Below are 7032 nucleotides of genomic sequence, written 5' to 3'. Positions count from 1 at the left end.
GCCCACTTTGTCAAGGCGCGCAACCTACCCTACACAGTCGAGGAGATCCGCTCCATGACCCGAGTCTGTTCGGTATGCGCTGAATGCAAGCCCCACTTCTTCCGTCCGGATAATTCCCACGTTATCAAAGCCACCCGCCCCTTCGAGCGTCTTAGCGTAGACTTTAAGGGGCCCCTACCGTCGACCAACCGTAATACCTACATCCTTACGGCCATCGACGAGTACTCCCGCTTCCCGTTCGCTGTGCCCTGCCCAGACACCACTGCCACCTCAGTGATACAGGCCCTTCACAGTATTTTTGCCATTTTCGGATACCCCAATTCCATCCACAGTGACAGGGGGTCCTCATTCATGAGCGCAGAGCTGCAACAGTACCTTCTGGAGTGTGGTATCGCTTCAAGCAGGACCACGAGCTATAACCTACGCGGTAACGGCCAGGTCGAGAGGGAGAATGCCACCATATGGAGAGCGGTTACACTGGCTCTCCGGTCTAAAGCTCTCCCGACCTCTCATTGGCAGGAGGTTCTCACTCGTGCCTTACACTCCATCCGCTCCCTCCTATGTACTGCAACAAGTGCCATCCCCCACGAAAGGATGTTCCTTTTCCCGAGGAAATCCAAATCAGGAACCACTCTACCGGCATGGCTCACCGTCCATAGCCCCGTCCTTTTGCGACGCCACGTCCGGCACTCAAAGAATGACCCCTTGGTCGACCGAGTGACTCTACGCCACGCGAACACACATTACGCCTACGTTGAGTTCCCAGATGGGCGGGAGGACACTGTTTCGGTGCGGGACCTAGCTCAGCACGCGGTAGTCCCAGCAAACCCCCCAACCCAACCTTCCCCAACTCTTGATTCCCCAGGCCCCGTGCCGCAACAGAAGGACCAACAGCACCCCAACGACCCGGGCCACCCTGCCGACAACACGACTGGGGAATTGAGCGACGGAGCAGTCGCACCCAACAAGCCCGCTGGCAACACCATCCCAGCGACCCCAATCCCGGCACCACGGCGGTCATGCCGGATGGTCAGACCCCCTGACCGCTACAGTCCTTGACTTACCCCTTCCTTTCATTCTCTCCCTCGTTTTTTTTTTTTGTTTTTTTTTCCCAGGGTCCGTTCTCCAAGAAGGGGTGAATGTGATAGTACAGATCTATCACCAATGTACATAGTGTATATAGTTACTGTATCTAGACTGTGCTTACAGCGATTGGCTGAGAGCTAAGCCACGCCTAAAGGGTTGTGTCCCTAGCCAGGTCGGATCATTCCGGACTGGTCGGCCACCTGTGAAGAGCTTCTGTCTTTTGCTAATAAAAGCCTTGGTTTGGATCAACAAGTCTTTGGTTCTTTCGACGAGCTCTACACAAGTGGCTTAAGTTATTATCTAACCTGATCCCTAGGTATCGGATTGCTTGTGCTTGCCATTTAAATGGTGATTCTTTTTAAATTCTGTATAATCCGCATTACTCATTGGCATCACTTCACTTTTATTTGCATTGATCTTGTACCCCAATATTTCTCCATATTCCTTCAATTTCTTATGTAATTCTTTTACTGATACCTCTGGTTCTGTTAGGTATAGTATGATGTCATCTGAAAATAAAATGATTTTATACTCCTTCATTTTTATCCCTTTTATTTTATTTTCTATTCTTATCAGTTCTGCTAATGGTTCTATTGCTAAGGTGAATAATGAGGGGGATAATGGACATCCCTGTCTAGTTGACCTACTTAATTTAAATTGGTTCGATACATATCCATTTACTGCTACCTTCGCCAACGGTGAATTTCGGTCCATTATACAATGCTTTAATCCAATTAATATATTTTTCTGGTAGATTGAACTTCTATAATTCTTGAAATAAGTAGTTCCACTCTACTTTTTTTGCGTCTAAAGCAACAGCCACTGTTGGTCTCTTATTTCCTTGAACTGCATGAATTAGATTAATAAGTTCACAAATATTATCCACTGTTCGTCTTTTCTTAATAAATCCAGTTTGATCTTGTTTTACTATTTTTGGTACACAATCAGCCAATCTGTTTGCTAATAATTTCGCTATTATCTTATAATCTGAGTTAAGTAGAGATATTGGTCTATATGATGCTGGTTTAATGGATCCTTCCCCGTCTTTGGTATTACTGTAATTATTGCTGTCTTTCATGAATCTGGCAAGTTTTGAGTTTCTTCTACCTGGTTCATTACTTCCAGGAGAGGAGGAATTAATAACTCTTTAAATGTTTTAAAAAATTCTATTGGAAATCCATCCTCTCCTGGTGTTTTATTGTTCGGCAGCTTTTTTAATATATCCTGTACTTCCTCTTTTTCAAATGGTTTTATTAGTTTGTTTTGTTCCTCTTCTTGCAATTTCAGCAGTTCAGTTTTAGCTAAAAACTCTTCTATTTTATAATCTTTCCCCTCGTTCTCAGTGTGGTATAATTCTTCATAAAATTCCTTAAAGTTCTCATTAATCTCTGTTAGGTTATATGTAATTTGTTTGTCCTTTTTCCTTGATGCCAATACAATTATTTTAGCTTGTTCTGTTTTAAGTTGCCAGGCTAATATTTTATGTTTTTTCTCCCAGTTCATAATACTTTTGCTTTGTTTTCATTATGTTCTTCTCCACCTTGTACGTTTGTAATATTTCATTTTTTTTTGTCCGCCAATTCTATCTTTTTTGTTATATCATCCCTTTTTACTAGTTCCTTTTCTGTACTTACTATCTCCCTTTCCAATTGCTCTATTTCCCGATTGTAATCCTTTTTCATCTTAGTTACACAACTTATTATCTGTCCTCTAATGAAGGCTTTCATTGTGTCCCATATATAAATTTGTCTTTCACTCATTCTGTGCTAATTTCAAAATAGATTTTAATTTGGAGTTCAATAAACTCTCTAAATTCCTGCCTTTTAAGTAGCATGGAGTTTAACCTCCATCTATATGTTCTTGGTGGGATGCCCTCCAGTTCTATTGTTAATAACAGGGGTGAATGATCTGATAGTAGTCTAGCTTTTTACTCAGTTTTCCTAACTCTCCCTTGAATATGGGCTGACAACAAAAACAAATCAATCCTTGAGTATGTTTTATGCCTACTCGAATAATATGAATATTCCTTCTCTCTTGGGTGTTGCCTCCTCCATATATCCATAAATTTCATTTCCTGCATTGATTTAACCATAAATTTAGCTACTTTATTCTTTTTGCTTGTCTTTTGTCCAATTTTATCCAACAGTGGATCCAAATTAAGGTTAAAATCCCCTCCTATCAATATATTTCCTTGTGTGTCTGCAATCTTCAAAAAAATATCCTGCATAAACTTTTGATCCTCCTCGTTAGGTGCATATATATTGAGCAAATTCCAAAATTCTGAGTATATCTGACACTTTATCATTACATACTTCCCTGCTGGATCTATTATTTCTTCCTCTATTTTGACTGGTACATTTTTGTTAACTAATATGGCTGCACCTCTAGCTTTTGAATTATATGATGCTGCCGCTACGTGTCCTACCCCGTCTCTCTTTAATTTGTTATGTTCCACTTCAGTTAGATGCATTTCCTGCACAAATGCTATATCTATTTTTTCTTTTTTTCAGTAAATTTAGTAGCCTCTTCCTTTTAATTTGGTTATATATTCCATTAATGTTTATAGTCATATAGTTCAATGTGGCCATCTTATATCTTATTTACACCTCTTTTCTGCTTCCTCGCCACCTCCATCCCCCTTTTTCCCATTTTCATCTCTTAGTCTTCCCTTTTTAAACTCAATGTACGACAACATATTTAAAACATAAAATACTCCAACAATTCCCACACCCAATAATACTTTAACCCCAAATTCTCCCCCTCTCTCGGAGTTGCCCCCTATCCCTTGCCGGGCAACCACAACTCCCCATTCCATTTGGATTGCGATCTTGCTCGCAAGCATCAACTGATTTCAGTGATGGTTATTCCCTCCCCAGAAAACTTTTTTTTTTTTTTACACATATAACAAAGATCTCTTTTTTTCCTCTTACTTCCTTCCTTCCCTTCTCTTTTCCCCCTTTAGTTCTTTACATATATATTGTTTTTACTTTTTTTATATACTTTATCGCCGTTCTTCATTCTTGTTACATCTCTTCATCTCTCCTTCTGTCCTGCAAATGTTCTGCGAATTCTTGTGCTTACTCTGGATCCGAGAACTGTCTGTTTTGTTCCCCGGGTATAAATATTTTAAGCACGGCTGGATGTCTTAACATGAATTTATAACCTTTCTTCCATAAAATCATTTTCACTGTATTAAACTCCTTCCTCTTCTTTAAGAGTTCAAAACTTATGTCTGGGTAAAAAAATATTTTTTGACCCTTGTATTCCAATGGCTTATTATCTTCTCTAATTTTATTCCTTGCCCGCTCCAATATATTTTCTCATCGTGTATCTCAAAAATGTTATTAAGATGGATCTTGGTTTTTGATGTATCTGCAGTTTCGGAGCTAATACTCTGTGTGCCCTTTCTATTTCCATTTCTTCCTGCATTTCTGTCATTCCCAGGACCTTTGGGATCCATCCTTTTATAAATTCCTTCATGTCTGTGCCTTCTTCACCCTCCTTCAGGCCCACTATTTTTATGTTGTTTCGCCTTCTATAATTTTCCAACATATCAATTTTCTGAGATAACAACTCTTGTGTCTCTGTAATTTTTTTGACATTTTCTTCCAATTTTTCTCTTAAGTCATTTACTTCCATTTCTTCCATATTCTCTACTCTTTTCCCTATTTCTGTCATGACCAGTTCTAAACTTTGCATTTTATCTTCTGCTCTTTTCATTTGTCTTTTAATTGAACTAAATTCTAATGATAACCATTCTTTTAATGATCTCATATGTTCTTCAAAAAAGGCTTTATCTATATTCTGTCCATCTGTTTTACCTTCTATTTCTCTGTGAAGATCTTGTTCTTCCTCTTCTTCTGTGTCTGTACCTGTGTTTGTGTCATCTTCTTCTCTTCTTTGTATGTGAGTATCTTGTTTTTTCTGATGAGTTGCTTGTATCTCTTTGTCAGGCCTCTTCTTGCTGGGCCTCTTGCTGTTGGTCCTCCCCTCCTGGGCTGCCCGTCTGTCGGGCCTCCTGCTGTTGATCCTCTTGTGGGTCATCCCGCCGTCTTTCTCCCTCGCCTGGTTCCTCACTCCCTCCCCTGCCCCCATCCTCTTCCTCCAGCTGAGCGCCCTGGTGTCAGGCGTCTCTCAGCTGGTCGCGCTGTGGCTGCCTGCTCCTTGGCCGAGCCCCCCTCCCATTGGTGTTTTCTTTTTCCTTTGATTACGCACTTTTGTTTGGCTCCAATAGCCATTTTGAAGTCCACTGGTCGGGAGGTCGTGACTCCACAGGGCAGGTACCAACCTTGAAGATCGGGTGCTCTTCGCCACCACAGCTCCCTATTCCATCGTGCAGGTAAGGCCTTCTTCTTTCTTCTCCAGTGACTTTTCTTTTTTTCCCATTGTTACTTTCTCCTTCTTGGGTGCCATCTTCTTTCTTTTATCTGAAACTTGTATCTTCTATTTTTTGTATTTTATATTTGTTGAGCTTTGTCTTTTCCTGACTTTTTTTCTGGAGAGGGCTGGTTTTACTAGACCGGCCACTATTCCATCACGTGACTCCTCCCACCATCACTCCTCTTGTGCCCTCATCTTTCCTGATTCAGCAAAGGGCTCAATGTGGCACACTAATAAGACTGGAGAGAGCAGGCCTGCCTGACTCCAAACATAATGGGGAAGCTATCAATTTCCCACCCATTGATTAAGACTGTGTTACGAATGTCCAGGTAGAGCAGTTTAATCCAATTCCAAATCCCACCCCCCCAAGCCCATTTTAGAGAGTACATGTGTTGAAAGCCTTCTCCTGGCCTAAGATGACTAGGCAGACATCCACGTCCCTGTCCTGAACATAGGTGATAGTGTCTCTGAGCAGCACTAGGCTGTTTGGTCTGGTGGGGGGGGGGGGGGGAGAAATCACCTTGCCCAGGGCTGACTTGACTCAATTGGTGAAGGCCTTGGACAGGGTCTTGACAATGTTTAACAATGATATGAGTCTCCAATTCCTGATAACCTCCTTCTTGCCCTTCTCTTTGAATACAAGGCTGATGATGCCCTTCCTCATGCTGCCTGTCAGGAGCTTAGCTTGTATACTTTCAGTAGGCCTAGGCCATCCCAGTCCCACTGAGCCATATACAATTCAGCCAATAAAGCCATATAACGAAATAACAGTTTATGGCATGGAAACAGGCCATCTTGCCCCTTCAAGTCCACGCCGGTTCACTCATACAACTCCACTAGATCCCCCTGCCTATCCAGCCTCCTCTTAAATGAAAGAACTGACTCTGCCTCAACTATTTCCTCCGGAAGATTATTCCATTCAGCCACCACTCTCTGAGTGAAGAAGCATCTTCTAATGTTTCTTGTAATATTTTGCCCCCTCACTTCCTGGAGTCTTACTCAACCTAAAGGAACGGATGGAGTCCGTCAGTTTCCCCAGGGTAATTGGCCTTCGGATATCTAAAATCCAGAACTTTCCTGGTGCTGGTACAGTGGAGGGAGGTGGGGGGAGAGAGGGAGAGAGAGGGAGAGAGAGAGGGGGAGAGAGAGGGGGAGAGAGAGGGGGAGAGAGAGAGAGGGGGAGAGAGAGAGAGAGACAGCAGTGCGACTAGGTTGAGTGGGTGGGCGAGGGGAGAGAAAGAGACACGACAGCGCGACTTGGGTGGACAGGGGAGGAGAGAAAGATGGCAGTGTGACTAGGGTGGGCAGGGGGGAGGAGAGAGACAGCAGCGCAACTCGGGCAGGCGGGGAAAGAGATAGCAGTGCGACTGGAAGGGGGTGGATACGGCAGCACAATTCGGGTGGGCTTAAATCTGGGGCAGCTGGCTTTTGTTCTGAAATCAGGAAAAATCTGAAATTCGAAACACAATGTCCTCCAAGGGTTCCGGATAAAGGATTGTGTACCTGTACAACAGCCACACTGCAGGTGCAGTAGTGGAGAACATGTATATGGAATCCCACAGCAAG

Source organism: Narcine bancroftii, chromosome 1 (genome assembly GCF_036971445.1).
Source record: "Narcine bancroftii isolate sNarBan1 chromosome 1, sNarBan1.hap1, whole genome shotgun sequence".
In the NCBI taxonomy this organism is placed as follows: Eukaryota; Metazoa; Chordata; class Chondrichthyes; order Torpediniformes; family Narcinidae; genus Narcine; species Narcine bancroftii.
This window is presented reverse-complemented; position numbering follows the sequence as displayed.